General features: G+C 47.8%; 2 long non-coding RNA genes across 4 annotated transcripts; one reads left to right on the top strand and one right to left on the bottom strand.

Moving 5' to 3' along the window:
* Positions 1-1,036: 1,036 nt before the first annotated feature.
* Positions 1,037-17,002, top strand: LOC128347814 (uncharacterized). Of its 3 annotated transcripts, none has more exons than XR_008317748.1 (5): positions 1,037-5,369; positions 5,756-5,853; positions 7,855-7,946; positions 8,492-10,585; positions 16,919-17,002. It is a non-coding gene; the product is annotated as an uncharacterized LOC128347814 (long non-coding RNA). The 3 variants fall into 3 exon arrangements; XR_008317746.1 differs by lacking the exon at positions 16,919-17,002 and adding an exon at positions 16,224-16,775; XR_008317747.1 differs by lacking the exon at positions 16,919-17,002 and having other exon boundaries at positions 8,492-12,289.
* A 201-nt stretch (positions 17,003-17,203) lies between these two features.
* Positions 17,204-21,008, bottom strand: LOC128347815 (uncharacterized). Its single transcript, XR_008317749.1, has 3 exons — positions 20,751-21,008; positions 20,461-20,628; positions 17,204-19,919 (listed from the first exon to the last, which is right to left on the bottom strand). It is a non-coding gene; the product is annotated as an uncharacterized LOC128347815 (long non-coding RNA).
* Between the last annotated feature and the right edge of the window lie 409 nt (positions 21,009-21,417).

Genomic DNA, 21,417 nt, shown 5'->3' with positions numbered 1-21,417 from the left:
GATTTGCCCGCTGAGTTTGGAAAGCAGTAGGGAGCAGCTGCTTGTCTTTAGCAAAGAACAACCTTTTATAAACCAAGTCCAGGTGTGTTTCCCGCAAGCACTGGGAGGCTATCTGACTAGCAAAGCAGCTACTCTGGAGAAAGGGAGGAAAGCTCAGGCTACAGTTTAAAAAGCAAACTGCTGTTGTGCACGCCCTCTGCGCTGCCCCGGCAGCAGGTCTCTCTCTCTCTCTGTCCCACGCTTGCTCTCCCAATGGCCCCCGCCCGCCCTCTTTCATAGATGATCTTTGCCGATTATAATACATTTGAGCCTTTGGGGGAGAGGGAGGAGGAAAATGCTATCCAGGACTGGGACAGAAGGGAGCTGCAAGGCAAAGCAGCAGGGTAGGGCACGTGGCGCGACACACTGACTGAGACATCATGATTCGAGGAGTTTACTACTTGCTGGAGAGTCAGTCAGTGTGTAATGCAGCTGGGACGAATGGCACTTGGGCGGCGGCAGCAGCACAGCAGCACTCAAAGAACAGGCAGCCAGCACGCCAATTAGAGGTGGTGAGCAGCTACAAGGGACTGAGTCAGGCAGGCAGAATGCAGACCGGCCGAGGCACTCAGAGCAGCCTGCAGCAGTGCAGTGGGAAGGTTCAGGTTGGAAGGAGAGGAGCAGCGTCGTGAGCGGGGGAAGAAGGAAGCGGAAGTGCCGCTTGCCCAGGGGGCCTTGTCCACCCTCTGCATGGGGCATGCCAGCGAATAGGTGCCCCCGCCCGCTGCAGCCATAAACCTCTGCGCCTGCGTGAGTGGGGGGTTGTGTGGCTGGGCACAGGTGCTGCCCGGAGCCAGACTCTGGAGAGACGCCAGCGGTGATGTGAGCAGTGGGCCCACTGGTGCACTGGGTTGATTTTTTGGGGGTGGGGGATTGAAATTTTTTCTTTTAATGTGGTGGTGGTGGCGGCGGCGGCGGCGTGGCAGAGGGGCCAGGCAGGCATTTCTGTGCCCCAAGTCAACTGGAGCCCAGGGCATGTGCCCTGCCTGCCCCACCCCTGATTACACCTCTGCCCTAGCCTGCCCAGTGCCCACCCAGTTATTTCTTTGCCCATCATTCGTGAATTGAAACACACATTGTTTGATTGACTTGTGGCGCAGTGGTGGCTACCCTGGTGGCGCAGTGGTAAAACTGCCCCCCTGTAACCAGAAGGTTACAAGTTCGATCCTGACCAGGGGCTCAAGGTTGACTCAGCCTTCCATCCTTCCGAGGTCGGTAAAATGAGTACCCAGAATGTTGGGGGGCAATATGCTAAATCATTGTAAACCACTTAGGTAGCTTCCAGCTATAGAGTGGTATATAAATGTAAGTGCTATTGTGTGTAGGTAGGCCCAGCACAATTCCGTTACTTTTTCATCTTCTGTGCCTGTGATATTGACAACAACAGCATCATTGTTGTTCCAGCAATCCTAATCTGTGTAATTAAATTTTGATAAATTTGTAACTAACTTCCATTCCCAGAACCACAGACAGAGAATAACTGTAATCCCTGTTATTCGTGGCGAGTGCACTGAGCCAGCCTTAAAGAACTCCTCCACAGTCAGTGCACTGTGTGCGCACAGCAGTGCCACAAGCTAAGTGGCATTATTTTATTTCTTGTTCTGTGGCATCCTGCTTCTGTTGTGTCACACACACCTAACTCCCAGTCCCTCTAGCTAAACTCTGTGTGATACACATTACACAGCAACCTCTGATTTAGCCAGCCACAGAATTTGTGCCAAACAGCCTTAAGCAAGGAGGCACTCCACTCCAGTCCACAAGTCATCACAGCAGCCCCTGTTTTTGGCCCTCTGAATCTACCTGCCCCCTGAGACAACCCAATCCACTCCACCACCACCCCCTTTTTACATTCTAAAAAGAAGCCCCAAAACCATGGCTGGGAGGGCTGGTAGAGCAGCAGAAAGAGGCAGGTTGCAAGGAAGGGGGAGGCTTTTCTTCCCTGCTGGTCGTGGCAGGGGGCGGCCAGAGGGGCTTACTCCCCGAGTCACCCCCGGCCCTGCTTCGGCATGCAGGCTAGACTTCTCGAGTCAACCTGGCCCTATGCCAGAGCCTGCAGCAGGGCAGAATTTAGGGGGGAGGGCCTCCCAATTTGCCAGGGAAGAAGATCTTCCTGTGGCTGCTGAGGAGGTGGTGCTGGTGGAGGAGGCTGGCAGTCCAGCCAGATCCACCTTGCCGCCCTCCCCACCGGTCCCTGTTGGGGGGTGGGGAGCCCAGGGTTGCATCTGAGGAGGCTCAGGAGGAGGGAAGCCCACTTGTCCCTGGGCCTTCCCAGGCCAGCTCTGAGGTCAGTGGTGGTGGTGGCATGCCCGAGAAGGAACCAGCAAAGCTGCCACCTCCCAAGCGACCTCGTGTCGCAGGAGAGTCCAGCAGTGTGGACTGAGATCACTTTGAGCTTCGCCCTGGTGATCCCACCCATGCTGAGTGCACCGACTGCAAGGCGCTGGTCAGCAGAGGCAAGGACCCTAAGCACTTCACTACCTTGGGTCTGTTGTTGCACCTGCGCCAGCGGCACCCAGGTGGGGAGACCTCTGCTGGCAGTGGCAGTAGGCACAGTGCCTCGACTAACAGTAGTGGCAGCAAGCGGCCAGTGGCTCCTGCTCCTAGGCAGGAAAAACTGACCGATCGTCATCAGTGGATGCAATCTCTGGGAAAGCGGTCTGATCACCCAAAAGCACATCTCGTGGCTCGGGCCATTGCTGAGATGAACGCTTTGGATAACCAGCCGATTTCCATTGTTGAGAATGTCGGCTTCCACCGTCTGCTCCAGCTACTTTCCCCAGATTACAAGATCCCTTCAAGGAGCACCTTCAGCAGGAGGGTGGTCCCCTCCTTGTACCATGCGTGCAGGGAGGCTGTGTTGGCCCGGTTGCGTGCAGCTGGGCCCAGCACCAGTGTGCATTTCACTGCGGATATCTGGACTAGCCGCAGCGGGCTGCACACTGCCTTCATGTCCCTGACAGCCCACTGGTGGGGGCATGGGGGTGAGGGGACATCTGGCTCTGCTGGCACTGTATCCAGCTCCTCCCATGCATGCACGCCTTCTTGGGCAGTGTTGCATGTGGAGGCGATGGATACAGACCACAGGTCGGGTGAGTTGGCCGCCATCATGGACCGCCAGGTGGGGGGTTGGCTGACTGTGGAGTCAAGCCTCTGACGAGGCTTCATGGTGACAGACAATGCAGCTAACATCAGCAAGGCAGCTAGGCAGGTTTACGGTGTGAACATGGCATGCGTTGCGCACACCTTGAACCTGGTGGTGCAGGATGCGCTTGGGCTCAAGGAGGCGGCGAAGTCCAAGCTGTGTGCGAAGGGTGTTAGTTAAGCTAAGGATCCTGCGGCTCCCGTGGCTGCTCTTGTGGAGCAGTGCCGCAAGATAGCGGGTGGAGCATGTGGAGTACAAAGTTAACAATCAATGGTGAGACATTTGGACAGGTTAGCATTAGAAGAGACATATTCCAAGGGGACTCACTATCCCCTCTGTTGTTTGTAATTGCCATGACTCCACTTTCACAAATACTAAACAAAACAGGCCTCAGATACCAAACATCTAAAACATCAAGTCAAATCAACCATCTGATCTACATGGATGATCTGAAGTTGTATGGAAAGTCCCAGTCAGAAATCGAATCACTGTTAAACACTCTCCGTATATTCAGTAGCGATATAGCAATGGAGTTTGGACTAGACAAGTGTGCTGCATTAATAATGAACAGAGGGAAAATAAGAAAAACAGAAGGAATAGAGCTGCCCAATGGAAGCAAGATCAAGAACCTGGAAGACAAAGAACATTACAAATACTTGGGCATTCTCCAGGCTGATAACATTGCACACACTGAAGTTAAAAGAAAAATTGGAAGTGAATAAATCAGGAGAGTTAGAAAAATCCTCAAGTCCAAACTCAATGGCGGGAACACCATATAAGCCATAAACACCTGGGCTATACCTATTATCAGATACACTGCAGGAATAATAGACTGGACCCAGGCAGAGCTAGAGACGCTAGATCATAAGACCAGGAAAATAATGACCATCAATCATGCTCTGCACCCCCACAGTGATGTAGATAGGCTATACCTCCCTCACAGCTCAGGTGGAAGAGGAATGCTGCAAGTCCATCAAACGGTAGAGGAGGAGAAAAGAGGCCTTGAAGAAAATATCAAGGACAGTTAAGAAGATGCACTTCAAATGGTCAATAACGCAAAACTATTCAACACCAATGAGAGAAAGCAGGCCTACAAGAAAGAACAAGTCAAGAACCGAGCAGAAAAATGGGAAAAGAAGCCACTGTATGGTCAATATTTGCACAATATAAGTGGAAAATCAGACATCACCAAGACCTGGCAATGGCTTCAGAATGGCAACTTGAAGAAAGAAACAGAGGGTTAAATACTGGCTGCACAAGAACAGGCACTAAGAACAAATGCAATAAGAGCAAAAGTCAAAAAATCCACAACAAACAGCAAGTGCCACCTTTGGAAAAAAGCAGATGAAACAGTGGACCACCTAATCAGCTGTTGTCAAAAGATCGCACAGACTTACTACAAACAAAGGCATGACAAGGTAGCAGGGATGATACACTGGAACATCTGCAAAAAATACAAGCTACCTGTAGCCAAAAATTGGTGGGACCATAAAATTGAAAAAGCTGAAGAAAATGAAGATGTAAAAATATTATGGGACTTCCGACTACAAACAGACAAACATCTGCCACACAATACACCAGACATAACTGTAGTCGAGAAGAAAGAAAAACAAGTTAAAATAATCGACATAGCAATACCAGGGGATAGCAGAATAGAAGAAAAAGAAATAGAAAAAATCACCAAATACAAAGATCTACAAATTGAAATTGAAAGGCTGTGGCAGAAAAAGACCAAACTAATCCCAGTGGTAGTTGGCGCCCTGGGTGCAGTTCCCAAAGACCTTGAAGAGCACCTCAACACCATAGGGGCCACAGAAATCACCATCAGCCAGTTACAAAAAGCAACTTTACTGGGAACAGCCTATATTCTGCGATGATATCTATAACAACAGCAACAACATTGACCATAAAATTCAGCCATCCCAGGGAAGGACTCGATGTCTGGATAAAACAAACCAGTCAATAACACCTGTTTGACTGTGTAAATAAATAATAATAATAGAACTTGAAGTAACCCAGGGGCAGTAGATTCAGGACAGACTGCTTTGCACAATGCATCTTTACGTTGCGCGATTCCCTTCGAGATGTCGGGAGTGCCACTGACTTCACTTAAGAATTACGCCAATTAATGGAAGATAGGTCTGTCGATAGACAGGTGAACTCTGGGAACCCCCGTGAATGAATGCAGGTATCCCTCTGAGGGCTGGATGCTGAGGAAAAACAGAATAAATAACAGGGAGAGGGGGCGATGACTTGCCCCAGCTTGTGCCCCATTTTATCCTCCAATGCAAGTCTCTGGAAAAAAGATACTTTCCTCCTGCTCAGTTGCCTATATGCTGTGAGCTTTGGAGTTGCTTCTTGTGAATGAGTGAGTTTTTTCAGAGAATTGGAATGGAAAGGGACAGACTGTACTTGCTGCTTATATGTCTGACGTACAACTGTGCTAGTGGTTGGTTGGTGGGTTGGGTATTTTTCTATCTCCCCTTAATGATACTAGTTGGAAAGAAAGTCACTTCTGCTGTATTAGGTTGACTGGCCTGGATCATGTGACATTCTTTCTTTCTTTCATGACAGGCTAGAACTACTGATGGATGGGCTAACAGTCCAAATTCCAAAACAGCCATCCCAGTTCCTAGAGGAAAGGACTCTCTCTCCCTCTCGTTTTATTGAATGTAAGTACAAATAGCTGGCTCTTTCTTTCAGGTTTGAGGTCATTCAGTAATAAGTCTTCCCAAATGCAAACTATTTTGAGGGTTACAATTTTATGTTTGTTCCCCCCCCCACCCCGTGTTATAGTCGTGTTGCTTGTCAAAGTGAAAGTGGCTCTCATATGGAAACCCTGACACCTTTTGTGCATGCATATGAACAGGATCACTGGTTCGTGTTCCCATATGGAATTGCACACAAACATTGAATGCAGGTCTAAACCACCCAGGATCCACCAAGCCAAGTGTCATCATATACGTTGGCCCACCTGGCCTAAATGAACCTCCTGTTTTGGCTGCTGTCTTTGACTCAGCAGATCCCCATTTCTGTCATCCTGATTCCATGCCTTTGGTCTTGTGTTCCAGACAGCAATCATGTGCAGGCTCTGCAAAGCTTTTGCTCAAATTCCAAGCGCAGTGATCTCACCCTACAGAAGCTCCTGTAGGTGCCTCTTGGCCAAGTTAGCCTCTTGGCCAAGTTAGCAGGGCTAGCTATATTACTTGGTATGTGAAGAAGGTACAAGATACAGAAACACAATATTGATGCAAAACAAAGAATTCATGGGACTGCAAAATCATTTTTTACTCTGAACATTTTGCCTTTCCATTCTCAAAATGATGTGGTCGCTATGAGGCGACACCGACTTGACGGCACTTAATCCATCAATCAAATGCGTGCCACAAAGAAGCAGTTCTTTTCTGCCCGCATTGCTTCTGCAAGTTCACATTCAGCAGAGTTGTCTCGAGTTGTGAAAGGGCTAGTGCATGGCCCTCCCCCCTTGAATGAGTATTGGGATCCATCAGCTACCCGTTGTGACATTTCAAATGAGATTTTTGCAGATGAAAACTCTCTTCATCGAACTGAACTAGGTGCCCATGTGGCAAAGGGGTTATAGAATCCACCTCGCACGTTATTCTTTATTGTGATTTTTATAGGGAACCCCGTTTAAGACTTTTATCTCCTATGTTAGACAATTTGCCTGGCCGGTCTGATGAATTTTATTTAAATTATCTTTTAATTAATGAGGACACTGATATTATTTCTGTTATGGCCAAATTTTGTTATATTATTTGTAAAATACGTACTGCTTTATTGTAAATGTTTGCTGGTCAATGACCGAATAAACTTATAACTAACTGAACTAGACTCTACAGGTACTGCAGAGCCTACTGTGGAGGTGTCCAGCAGCTCCTCTTGCACAGTGAAATTGGATCATTTTCCATTTGTGAGTGCAGAGGATGTGGGCAACCTGCTTAGGAAACTTCACTTGACTACCTGTTTTCTTGATCCTTGCCCAACATGACTTATACAATCTAGCAAGGAGGTTATTGGAGAGGGTCTTGGAAGCATCATTAATACTTCTCTGAGGAGGGGCAGGATGCCTCCTTGCCTCAGGAAGGCGATGATTAGACCACTGTTGAAGGAACCTGCATTGGATCCCATTCTAGGCATTTCTCCAACCTCCCATGGTAGGGCAAGGAGATTGAGAGGGTAGTGGCATCTCGGCTCCAGGCAGTCTTGGAAGAAGCAGATGATCTGGGCCCATTTCAGAATGGCTTTCGGGTGGGCTATGGGGTTTAGAAGGACTTGGATGGCCTGTTGGGTGATCTCCAATTGGGAATCGACAGGGGGAGTATGACCCTGTGGATCCTTTTGGATCTCTCTCAGATCCTTTTGATATCAGTGAATCATGGCACCTCCTGGAGCACCTGAAGGGGTAGGGAGTGAGAGGCACCGCTTTGCAGTGGCTCCACTCCTTCCTATCATGTAGGTCCCAGATGCTGTTGCTTGGAGATTGTTGCTCTTCCAAATGAGAGCTATTGTATGGGGTTGCACAGGGCTCCATTCTATCTCCAATGCTTTTTAATATCTACATGGAACGGTGGGGGGAGATCGTCAGGGATTTGGTGCAGGGTGTTACCCATATGCTGACACCCAAACCTCTTTCTCCATGTCAACTTCATTAGGAAATGGCTTAACTTCCCGAAAGACTTACCTGGAGTCTGTGATGAGCCGGATGAGGGAGAACAAACTGAGGCTGAATCCAAGGAAGACAGAGGTATTCATGGTGGGAAGTTGGGACTTAGGAAGTGGCTCAGATCTGCCTGTTTTGGATGGGGTTACACTCTCCCAGAAAGAGCCCGTATGTAGTCCGGGAGTATTTCTGGACCCAAGCCTCTTCCTGGTCTCTCAGGTTGAGGCAGTGGCCAGGAGGCCTTTCTGTCAGCTTAGGCTGATACGCCAGCTACATCCATTCCTGGAGATAGACCACCTGGAAACAGTGGTGCATATGCAAGTAAGATCCAGACTGCACTAGTGCAATGCACTGTACATTGGGCAGTTTTTGTCTGTAGTATGCAGAATGTATAAAGAATGCAGCAGCCAGACTGGTCTCTGGGGCTTGGGCCCAAAATATTAAAGGAAATGCCACCTTCTTCATGAACCCTGCTACTGCCTATTCAGATCATCTGGGGAAGTTCGGTGGCAGTTGCCACTGGCTCAGCTGGTGCTGACCTGAAACCGAGCCTTTTCTAGGGTTCCCCAGGACTTTGGAATGTGCATCCTAACTAAATAAAGTTGTTCTATATTTCTTTTTATTCTCAGCATCTTTCACCAACTACAAATGAAAAGATTCCTAAGTTAATGCAAACACTACACTGTGCTGCCAATAGAGTGCAGCCCGTCAAGCTCGTCACTCCCACCCCAATATCTCAACTGCCTAAAATCACAAAAAATCTTAGTCATCAGCTCTGATTCCAAAAAAGGTGATTTTGGTATTTGCAGACCCTAAGCCTGCACAGTGACAAAGCGGGGAACATGATGCTCCCAACATAGACTCGAGAGACCGCTCCATTCCCAACAAGAGAGACACCAGAGAAGTCACACCAAGATCACCCTCCAATCCTGAACGTGACTCCAACCCAGCTCAAATGGAGGATTATACCATCAACCCTAGCTGGTCTTCTCAACACCGACTGAAAAGCATGCCCTGCACGATACCGACTATATAGAAGAGACCCTACGTGATACCAACGCTCTCCGGGTCACAGGGAATCCCCTCACCATCTGTACTCTCCTAAATGCTATTCCATAGGATCCGGTGTATTGCTACTGAGAACGTCGACACTGAGACTACTTTCCATCTGATCATGCCTGATCGTTCCACTTACATCTTCGATGACAGATCTGTCACTGATGATAGAGAACGCTATCTCCACCCTTGCTCTTGGGCTCCACATCGAAACCAATATCCGGGGAGATTGCACCATCCAGACTCTCGGTCCTGATCATACTCTCCTCAGCACTGCAGGTCTTGGTCTCAGTCAAGAGATAAGAGAACTCAACCACCTAAGCAGCTGGACTTTGACCTCCTACCACCGGATTCCTCGATTGAAGAATCCGCCTCAGAGGAAGATGCAGAAACAGCCCTGGACATCGCATGGGGTTCCACACCTTCAGATCTAATTGAAGATCCAAAGCCTCTGCCTCCCTCGGAGTACCTGAAGCTCTTCACTGACCAAGTGGCCTATATGGCTACCTCTTTACATATCCAGGTTAACGAACCTCCTAAATCTCCTCCTGATCCCATTTTTGGGCCAACTGATGCTGGAACTTTGCACTCTTTCTTCCTACCACTGAACTCTGCTTGAATGGACATTGTCAACGCTTGCTGGGCATTTTTGCCACCTACCTCTCAGAAGCTGGAAGGTTTTTTTACAAGGTTCAAGCCAGGGACAATCAGTTCCTTCTGTGCCATCCTACTCCTCACTCCATTATAATGGACTCTGCTCAGTCCTGTTCAAAGAACAGAATCCATTCAGCAGCATCTGACACAGAAGGCAGAAAAGCAGATGCCCTTGGGCCTGTCCCCTTTCCAAACAGCTCCTCCATATACGTCTCGCCATGCCACTGACTGTTCATTCAATGTTTGCTGCAGCAACTCCTCGCTGGCACACATGGATGTGTTCACCTACATTGGCACCTGGAACAAGAGGAAGAAGAAGAGAGAATTTGACCTTTTGATGGCCAGGCCCTTGTTGGAAAGGAGACAAAATGGAAAGGAGACAAAAACTGAAAAATATGGCAAGACCTATGACCTCCCAACAACCTGCCTACAATTCCTCAAGGGGCAACAAATCCTCTTCTTCTTCTGCTGCTGCTATATCATTTTGTCCTTCCAGCTACTCTCAATCAACTAACCGTTCCTTTCGTCCTTCTAGGACCTCCCTATTTCAGAAAAGACAGGTCTCCTTCGTAAAATCACAACCTTCCAAATCTCAACCACCAGTGCATAGCAAGTGCTCGGGACTCAAGCAGCTGCAAATATTATTCTTTGAAGCACTCCACACACAAATCGGGCTTTGTCTCCCAAATTCTAGCTTATCTCGATGTATTTCTGGGTTTTTTAAATGCTGCTTTTAATGAGATTTTCTGAAAACACCAGAGCAAATAGGGAGAGGCATTGACGTAGAATCATTCACATGAGAAGAGGGATATAATCTTTTAGGAATGCAGATAGAGGCTTTAGAAATCTCTCTCCCCACCCCGCCATTGGCTAGAAGGAAAATACGGAGGCACGCAATGTGAACTTGCACCAAAAGAAAACCTGAGAGCAGAGGGGAGGGGCTGCTTCCCTCCTTGTCGCGAGTGTGATTCGAAGTGTCTTCACTCAACATTGACCCTGAAGCATGAAGCCAGGTGCGAATAACTCCCTGGCCTTCCAGGGTTTTCTAACGGCTTTACATGTTTTCGTTGTTCATGGTTTTAGACTGTTTTTGAAATTGTTTTGTAAGGATTGTTTTTAAAAGTGCCTAGGTAATGAGAGCAGCAGTAGCCATCTTGCTGCCCCTCGGGCATCCCAATAATCTGCCCATTGAGGGAACTGCCTGACCTTGCCTCATGGAAGGACCGCCCTTACCTGTCATCACTGCTCCATTAAGGGTGTGGAGAGCTCACTTTACATAGGCCTCTGGATTAAAGGCAGCAAAGTTAGTTGTCCAATCCAGATCCCATACTTTACAATAGCCTGCTGCAATGTGTTCATTTTTGGAAAGGCTGACATCCTGACCCCCAGTTCATTCTTGTGCTGAAGAGTGTGTGTGTGCTTCCTTCCTTCCTTTCCTGCTTGCACATGTCCTGGGCTTCACTGAGTCCATGAGTCACTCTTAGGGGGCAGAAGTCAGGGACTGGATTGTGTCCAAGTGCCTTGTTTTAAACTATTAAGCCAAGCTCACTGCCATTGCTTGGAATGCATTGCAATAGGAAGCTTGAGATTCCCACTTTAGCCTTCTGGAGGGGATGTCTGGCCAGTTTCCCAACTTAGCACCAAATGAAGGATGCCCAGAAGCCACATGTGTGGTCACACATGGGTGGTGAAGGGGAGCAGGAGAACATTCACCATCCATGGGTGCTCTTTCTGGGCCTTCCTGACTGAACGCCATCAGGTATAGAGATAGAATGCAAGTACATATCATAGGAACACAGGAATATAGGAAGCTGCCATATACTGAGTCAGACCATTGGTCTATCTAGCTCAGTATTGTCTACACAGACTGGCAGCAGCTTCTCAAAATCTGCAGAGAGGAATCTCTCTCAGCCCTGTCTCGGAGATGCTGCCAGGGAGGGAACTTGGAAGCTAGAAGCTCTTTCCAGAGCAGCTCCATCCCCTAAGGGAAATATCTTACAGTGATCACACATGTGGTCTCCCATTCATAGGCAACTGTGGCAGACCCTGCTTAGCTAAGGGGAAAAGTCATGCTTGCTAACACATGTGGTCTCCCATTCAAATGCAACCAGGTTGGACCCTGCTTAGCTAGGGGGCCAGGTCATGCTTGCCACCACAATACCAGCTCTCTTTGCTAGACCAGCTCTCCTCTCTATGCAAGAACATCATCCTCTATGCAAGAACATAGCCTGGGACTCTAGTCCGATCTAGAATGGGACCCATCCATATGTGCTTCTATCCATTCTGAAAATAAAGCCAGCCACTCCAGAACAAATGGAGGCAGGCCCATATTAGAACTGCTTTGAATCAGAGCTTCATATGGTCATAGAATCTGCACTCGAGGCTCTGAGGAAGAGATCTGGTCTTGTGGAAGGGAGCATGGATTGTTCTTTTTGCTATGCAGGGTCCATGCTGGTTTGCTTTTAGATGGGTGACTACATCCAAGAGCCAGCGTGGTGCAGTAGTTAGAGTGCTGGACTAGGACCGGGGAGATCTGAGTTCAAATCCCCATTCAGCCATAAGACCTGCTGGGTGACTCTGGGCCAGTCACTTCTCTCTCAGCCTAACCTACTTCACAGGGTTGTTGTGAGGAGAAACTCAAGTATGTAGTACACCGCTCTGGGCTCCTTGGAGGAAGAGCGGAATATAAAATGTAAAAATAAATAAAATACATGGGAGCACTCTCTGCTGTAAGATATTCTCCTTCAGGCCGGAGTGGGCAACCTTGGCTGTCCAGGTGTTGAGGAACTACAACTCCCATCATCCCCAGCTAAAATAAATTGTGATTGGAGTTCCTGGTATGGTTTCTGAAAACGCCCTTTCTTTATGTCCCTGGGGACATTTTTCATTGTGATTTCTGCTACCACGGCCTGATTTTGATCCAGGGCAAAGTAAGCAGCTTCTTCCAAAATCTGGCATCATCTCCTTTACACACATTTCTCCTATGATCATTGGACTGACTTGAGCAACTCAGATTCTCAGGGGAGACACGAGCTGGAAAGCAAGCCAATGACCGTAAGGCAAATTTGCATGGGGGGTGTCACTCTGTGGCTCCAGAGGATTGAAGAGCCGACATGGAAGGTCCCACCCTGTTATCTGATGGGTTCAGAAAGCTCGCTCCTCAAGAGAGAGCTTACCATGGCCCGGGCTCTGTGCTTTGTCGCCAGACCCCGGCCCCCAAGAAGACACGGACAACAAATGTAGTGGGTAAAAGGGGTCACAGCTTTATTGATAAACTATAATTAGATTAGCGGACTGGATAGGGTTAAGCCCACCTCCCCAAGACAGTGCAGGGCCTAGCAATGACCGGGTTTGGACTACCGTGTCCTCCCCCGTGCCTTGCTTGGGCGACACACCCTGGCTCAGGAAGTCAGCAGGTGGAAAACCTTCTCCTTTACCTTCATGGCCAACCCCCAAGGGGGCCTGGATCCTTCCAGATCTTCGCACACCCCGGACCACACAGCCCATGGGTATGTGAAGTGCCTGAAGCAGGTTTCATGGCAAATCTTCCTCCCCGGGCTGCACAAACCACAAGTGAACGATTGACCAATCACCCGTTTTGACTGTCCAAGGGTACTCACTGATGTTCCATCTCATCTACTTGCCACCCATCCCGCACTGTCTCTGCCAAGCCGTGACCTAACTAGCTAACCATTGATACTAGTGTAGCAGGACGGAGTAGGCGGGAGAAAACCCCCAACATGGCCAATGCGTTGGGAGCCAAAGATTCCTACTTGGCCCCCAAGGAATGCAACCAGCCTCTAGACTCGCTCTACTCCTAGGGGAAGGAGGGTGGAGGAATCACGCTCCAAACTGATCCTTCGGGGTGGGGAGCTGCCGGAACAGCAACCTTAGCCCCGCCCACCAGACGCTGAGGCCCAATCTGGAGCCTCTTGGGGCCCATGCTAGGGAGGTGGGACAAATCACCCTTCCCCCAGCACGAGGCCAGGGGAAGGGGCATTCTTGCCCTTCTCAGTTATTACTCAGGTAAGGGAGTAGAGGACTCTCTTAACATTGGCTTCCAGGCCAATCTATTTCTATTGTCTATTTATGCTTCAATCAAGGTCCAAAATATGTCTTTCTCTACCCAAGAACATAGTCTGGAACTCTGGGATGGTTTAGAGACAGGCCCTGTTCATATCCGTTTTCATCCATCAAGAAGAAAATGCACCCTCTGTAACAAACAAAATTAATCAGTGGAAGAGTGTGGTATATCCTCCCAATGGCCATTTATTGCCTTTCATTTTTCATTCTTTTTTGAGATTAGCTAACATTTATTACAGTCCACGACCAGAAAACAAAAACAGAAACAAAAAGAAAAAATATATACAATTACAGGAAATGAATGCAACTTATGGCAACTTACATTGCATCAATTTATGGTTTTACGTTTACATTAAATCATGGATCAAGCTTGGTCTCATGCCATTGAGGTCAACCTTGACCTCATGTCATTGGCTCAGCTCAGGTATCACCTCCTCCAGTGGAAGAGTTCCATTTTGACCACAGCCAATGAGCGTGAGCAGATTTGCATGGTGGACCATTCTTCAGTTCCTTGGGGATGTAAGAAAGAAGGAAGATTCCAGACAGATCTACACTCTTGCCTCACCTTTCACCACCATGTCCTGGTCCCTGTTTCTTCTCATGTTTCTCAGTTATGCCTCAGGTAAGGGTGTGGAGGATGCAGTTTGCATAACCTGAAGCACAGACTGCAGAGCAATTGATGCTCTGTATTTAAGGGAGAAACCTAGCGATGATGTGCTATCTGAGAGCAGGGAGAAGGTACTAAGGCCATGATTGCTGTTTTGTGTTTCTTGTAAAAGTGTCAGGACACAGCCAACGGTGAATCAGCTGGCCACTCAGTCCGTGTCCCTGGGCCAAACCGTTAAACTATCCTGCACAAGACACAGTGGTAATAACTGGGGTGACTACTTCTACTGGCATCAACAGAAGCCTGGACAGGCCCCTCGCCTTCTGATTTACGACACCAGGAAGAAGGGAGAAGGGGCCTCAGATCAGTTCACTGGGTCTGCATCGGGGAATACCGGCTATTTAACCATCACAAACATCCAGGCTGCAGATGAGGCCAATTATTACTGTGGGGCCAGGGAGTGGAGTACTGCTGTGTATCACAGTGGCACAGGCGAATGAGGAACTGAGACAAAAACCTTCATTCCTCCTTCTCAAAGTGAGGGCTCCCTAACCTGAATGTGTTCTGTGCCTGCAACTGTCTCCTTTAGAGGGGTTCTGCTTTGCCTTGTGCCACTCAGGGCCAAAGTACACATATGGTTAAATGCAGAAACTCTAGTCACATATCGGGGTCATTCACACAACCCAAAACTGTGTTCTACTTGGGTTTGGGAGCTATCTGTGCTCCCAATTTTTGGTTGTGGAGAAGCGATTGTGTGGAAGCAAGGTAGGAGGAAAAGCTACCCAGGTCTTCCTCCAACCTTGCTTCCACACAACTGAAAATTGGGAGTACACACAGCACCCAAATCCGGGTAGAACCCAGGTAGAAGGAGGTTGTTATTTGAACAATCAATCAATCAATCAATCAATGTATGTAATTTTAAAAAAAAATTGCAGTTGCCTGGCTCTCTCAATTGCAAAGGAAATTAACATTTATGTAATGATTGTAAGGAGTCCATACATGTGGAGGAAAATCAAAGTCCTTGGTGGTTACGTTCTCAAAATGTGTTTAAATAGGACTTGTATGGCTATTTATTTATTCATTACATCTATGAATCATCTCTGAAGATAAAAAAAACTCCAAAAGGTGTTTAGCATACACAGCAAATTGTGTGTTCTGTTTCTTTATTTGAATCCTACATTGCTATATAGCTTAGATTTGAAAAAATTTCATCTCTTCACCTACATTACCTTGGAGAAGCTGCTAACAGTCTGTATAGAAAGGAGTAAGCTAGATGGACCAGTGGTCTGATTTAATATAAGGCAGCTTCCTATGTTCCTAGAGGAAGACGTATTTTCAGAGAGGTTATGAAGCTCCAAGCCACCTAATGGCACAGTGGGGAAGTAACTTGCCTAGGGAGCCAGAGGTTGCCGGTTCGAATCCCCACTGGTATGTTCCCTAGACTATGGAAACCACCTCTATTGGGCAGCAGCAATATAGGAAGGTGCTGAAAGGCATCATCTCACACAGTGTGGGAGATTGCAATGGCAAACCCTTCCTGTATTCTACCAAAGAAAATCACACAGGGCTCTATGGTGGCCAGGGGTCGCCACCAACTTGACAGCACAACTTTACTTTACTTTATGAAGCTCCAGCAGAGCTAATGATCACAGAACAAATTTGCATCAAGGGGCTTTTCTTCAGCGATGGAGGATTTAAGGAAGGAAGGGGGAGATCCCGCATGATTCTCTGTTGACTTCAGGCAGTTAAACTGCTCTAGAGAGCTCACCATGGCCTGGACTCTGTTATTCTTGATGCTTCTCCATTACTGCTCAGGTAAGGGAATGCAGGGCCCGCATCACATTGCTCTCTGACCACAAAGCAATTTATCTTCAGTATACATCGGGAAAATGATTATGTGATATATGAAGGCAGCATTAATGTACGGATATCTTGACTGTTGGTTTGTCTTTTTTGTAAAGGTGTCCATTCCCAGGCAAGTGTGACTCAGCCTGCCTCCCAGTCTGCGTCCCTGGGCCAAACAGCAAAACTCACCTGTAGGAAAAGCAGTGGTGGTCGCTGAGGCAGCTTTTACTGGTATCAACAGAGATCTGGACAGGCCCTTCGCTTTGTGCACTGTAGTGGTTGCAGCAGAGGAGAAGGGATCCCAGCTCGGTTCACTGGTTCTGCCTCTGGAGACAACGGCTACTTAACCACCACCAATATCCAGGCTGAAGATGAGGCCGATTATTACTGTGCTATCTGGTATAGCACAGTGGTAGAGCAGAATGGGGAACTGAGAGAAAAACCTTCCCCTGTCTTCCCCTGAGTGGAGAAGAGAATCAGAGCTTCCCTTGCAGTTTTCCCAGAGGTGCACCGAGGTGATTTTGGAGCCTGGAACTGAAGGCCTTTGGAGCCCCCCCCCAGCAAGTTAAGCACCATCCCTTACACACACACACACACACACACACACACACACACACACCATGACACATGCAGTATCATTTACATGTGGGTTCTTTAGAATGCAAACAGAAACTGAACTAACAAGAATGTATGAATAAAAAAAAGTTATATTTATGGAAATATGCATTAGCAGGAACATTTCAACATGCAGCGTAACATATTTCCATCATCCATATTTCTTTCCCCACTCCCCCCATTGTCTTTAAAGCAGAAGTCAACTCCGGTGCAGGCAACAGTCATGCTCGGTCGCCTGGAAAACAATGGGCCAGGATAGACTAAAAAGGATGTTGGGGCCCCCAGGATGTGTGGAGGCCTTGGAGTTCACCCAGAAATCCAGGGGTAAGAGTGCCTCTGAATATTCCCTCAGATCTTTTTCATCTGTGCGCGGAATGAGTTTTGTTCTGAGTGGAAGAATCAAGGCAGTGTGCGCCTGATCAGCACACAAAAGTGGAATCCTTGTCCCCAGCCCCCAGCCCAAGAAGACACGTAGACTTAGTATGGGTAAAAGGGCCACAACTTTATTAACTGTAACAAAAGACATGGCGGACTGGAACACCAGGTGATTAATCACCCTTAGAGAACAGTGCGGGCCAAGAGGACCGGGTTAGAACTCTGACGTCCTACCCAGCACCTTACTGGGCGACACACCCTGGCTCGGGAAACCCTCGAATTACCACCCCGCCCGCACTGTTACTGCCATTGTGACCGGCCTAACTCTAACTACACACCTGGAACACAGAACGGAGTAGGCAAAAAAAACCCCATCAGTGGCCAATGCGTTGGGAGCCAAAAATGCCTACTCGGCCCCGTTGGGCGACCAGTCGCTAGACCCGCTCTGTACCAGGGAGGGAGGGAGGGGAATGCCTGGCCCAAACTGAGGAGAACAGGGCGGGGATCATCCCGGCCGAAACCCCACCCCCTAACCCAAAGGGCCAATCGGCCCGCTTCTTGGGCCTCGTGCAGGGCGGGGCTGGGACAAACTCCCTCCCCTCTGCACGAGGCCAAGGGGAGGTGGATTTCTGTAGTCCTGAACACATAATGTAGGTTCTCTCTCGGTCCATTGCTACTGTCATCAGAGTCATGAGGAGGATGCAGTCCACCGAAGGATTCGTAGAAGCCAGCCTTGAGAGCGTCTCTGCTGTTCTCCAGCCTTTTCAGCTCCCCTTCCATCTCTGGGCTTGTGTCTGTTCAGCTCAGTTTGGGGACAGAATCGGAACAGAAAGAGAGAAGGTGCTTAATATACAGCTGTTCAAGTCTGCATCAGTTGTGTTGGTCATGGCCTGAGATGGGCCATGTTGGAGGATGCCGGGGATCAGCCAATCCCGATGTTGGGAAGCCTACATTGGGTCAGAGTTCCCGAACACCATCCGGGATTTCCCGACCCATTTTAGAGCTCCATGTGGTGGTGGGGCTCCACATTTTGTCACTGATTGGGGCTGGTGGGCTGGTGGGGGGATGGTTCCATTTGCCCAAATGCCTGCTCACCCATGCATCTTTTATGTAAGATATTTCTTACTTTTTGCCTTTATTTCACTTACCATTTGAAAAAGAAGGCAGAAGATTACCACAGTTTCACATCACTTCCAAAGCGATTCTCTGATGTTACGTCACTTTTCTTCTGCATTCACTCTGACAGTACAATTTCCAGGTTACTTTAAAATATATATATTTTTAAAAAGAAAGGTCCAAGTCAATTTTAATAAATATACAGTTTCTGGTCATCCTTACATAATTATGGGCCCATTTCCAGAGTTCCCCAAGTAGCTGTCGCAACACCCCTTCACTAACTCAATAAAAATGTCAGTGCCGAACTTAAAGGGGAAAAAAATTAGCATCTGGTTTGGAAAAGGCCCAGTACAGATGGGGCATCATCCAACCAGTCAGGCCCAGTTACTCACCTCATCCTCACCACTGGACTCCTGCCGCCTTTGGTGATCTGCCTTCCTCAACTTAAGCAGGTACATTCGCCTCCATTCACTCGGGTGTCAATTTCTCAGGCCAGGCGTTCTCACAATCCGTGTCTGAAGAGTCTTGAATGCTAAAATGCTAAACATCATCTTCAACAAAGACACAACCTTCCAAAAGGCTTTTTGTGTCTGTGCAAGATAGCATGGTTGCCGCCTAGGCTGCAGGCACCTCTCTTGCTGACAAGGCAATCAAACTATTTCTTTAGTCCAGACAGTCCTCAAAACCCTTGCATGACACAACCAATTTAAACATTTGCATGTGAAATGATTCCTTCCATTTTATCAATAGACAGGAAAGCATCAAAACCTTGAGCCCAGCATTCAAAATCAATGATTTCCTTGAGTAAGGAATAAGGATCCGAGATGGCCATGAGCGCACTAAAGAAGAACTCATCTCTTCATGGGTCACTCAAGCCTTGGGACACAGCGCATATAAAACACGCAACGTGATCCATTTGATTCAGACTTTATCATGAGCATGAATAAAAGTGGGAGGTCAGTTGATCCAAATTTAACACTACACCCTTGGCTGAAAAATATGTCCACAAGGCCCTGACAGAATTTAAAGACACCAATTGTCTTGCCCAGTTGAGCCATTGGAGATTCCAAGCTCATGGGACTCCAGTCCACTGGCTTAAAGCTGCCCAAACATGGAATTTAAAAAAAATGGTATCATGCCCAATTCACTCTAAGGGAACCTAGAGATTGTGTGCTCAGTCAAGCTGGGGGATGCAATTTAAAAATCGAGGCCCACACAGGCCCTGATCTTGCCCAATTCCATACAGAATTTAAAAACCCTAGAGGTCTTGCCCAATCAGAATACAATTGTAAAGGTCAAGCTGGGGGATGCAATTTAGAAATCGAGGCCCACACAGGCCTTGATCTTGCCCAATTCCATATACAATTTAAAAATCCTAGAGATCTTGCCCAATTCGATCAAGACAGAATTTAAAAACCCTAGAGGTCTTGCCCAATCAGAATGCAAATTTAAATGTCCAGACACACATTGTGGTCCGAACCTTGCCCAATCAGTCTGGGAATATCTCTTGTGCCATAACAGAGGCACCCCAGGATGTGTGCCCTACTGTTCAACATCTCCTGGCATCAATGAAAATGTGGTGCTTTAACTGTCAAAAAGAGAGAATAAACCCAAGGTGGTCTGGAAGCTTACTGGGCTATAGCAACAACAACAACAACAACATGAAGCTGACCTTGTTTCCAGTTGTAGCTGTTCCTCAGAAGTAACTGTAAATGATACAGACATTGTGTTAGGCAATGTTCTGAGTAATTTTTCATTTCACCCTTTGGCCAAAAGCTTGGGGCAATGTCCATCCATCTCTTCCTGTGCTCCCCACTCATGATTTAACCTCACCACTGTCTCATAAGGTAGGGAAAGAAGCAAGAGATTGCTCAAATTTCCCCCACGAACCTTTAGTCTGGGTGAGGTTTGGAAGCCAAGTCCTGATCAGATACTAACGCCTGGCACATCGGCTGGGTTGCTTTGAAAGCTGCAAGGTCAGGGCAAGATGGAAACCCTGAGGTAGGAGGAGACCAGTCAAACTGTTCTCCTTGCTCAAACAGGGCCAGGGTTCCAATGCTTACTGTGGCTGGTCAAGGCCTGCTTTGAACAGGACTGGTGGGCGAGTCTGCTCTGGCTTTGGGGCCAGGAAGAGGAGGAGTCATTTTTTACGGCTTGCTCGGTCCCCACTGCATGGGGTGTGTGCCCCAATTTCATGGTGCCTGGGGAAACTAGAGCCTGGTATTTTGCCACATTTGGAATACTTACAGTGTATCCTTCCGGTCGCCAGATTACCAAAAAAGCGATACTGTCGAACTGAAGAAGGTGCAGCAGAAGAGGGAAACCGAAATGATAAAGGGGCTGATCCTGCTCTTCCCAAAGTGGTTCTCCCACTGTAGAGTCTCTTCTCTCCTTCTTCTTTGCTTCTCCCGACCTCTGTAAGAGAGTCATTGAGAAATGTTAGACTGCCTTACATTTATCTACTAATTGGGCATCTGTTATGGAAGAAGCCCAATATAGATGGGGCATCATCCAACCAGTCAGGCCCAGTTACTCACCCCATCCTCACCAAAGGACTCCTGCCACCTTTGGTGATCTGCCTTCCTCAACTTAAACAGGTGCATTCGCCTCCATTCACTCGGGTGTCAATTTCTCAGGCCAGGCGTTCTCGCAATCCGTGTCTGAAGAGTCTTGAATGCTAAAATGCTAAACATCATCGTCAACAAAGACACAACCTTCCAAAAGGCTTTTTGTGTCTGTGCAAGATAGCATGGTTGCCGCCTAGGCTGCAGGCACCTCTCTTGCTGACAAGGCAATCAAACTATTTCTTTATTCCAGACAGTCCTCAAATCCCTTGCATGACACAACCAATTTAAACATTTGCATGTGAAATGATTCCTTCCATTTTATCAATAGACAGAAAATCATCAAAACCTTGAGCCCAGCATTCAAAATCAATGCTTTCCTTGAGTAAGGAATAAGGATCCGAGATGGCCATGAGCGCACTAAAGAAGAACTCATCTCTTCATGGGTCACTCAAGACTTGGGACACAGCGCATATAAAACACGCAACGTGATCCATTTGATTCAGACTTTATCATGAGCATGAATAAAAGTGGGTGGTCAGTCGATCCAAATTTAACACTACACCCCTGGCTGAAAAATATGTCCACAAGGCCCTGACAGAATTTAAAGACACCAATTGTCTTGCCCAGTTGAGCCATT

Source organism: Hemicordylus capensis, chromosome 2 (genome assembly GCF_027244095.1).
Source record: "Hemicordylus capensis ecotype Gifberg chromosome 2, rHemCap1.1.pri, whole genome shotgun sequence".
In the NCBI taxonomy this organism is placed as follows: domain Eukaryota; kingdom Metazoa; phylum Chordata; class Lepidosauria; order Squamata; family Cordylidae; genus Hemicordylus; species Hemicordylus capensis.
Note: the sequence above shows the minus strand (reverse complement) of the source record. Positions and strands in the feature narration are given on the sequence as shown.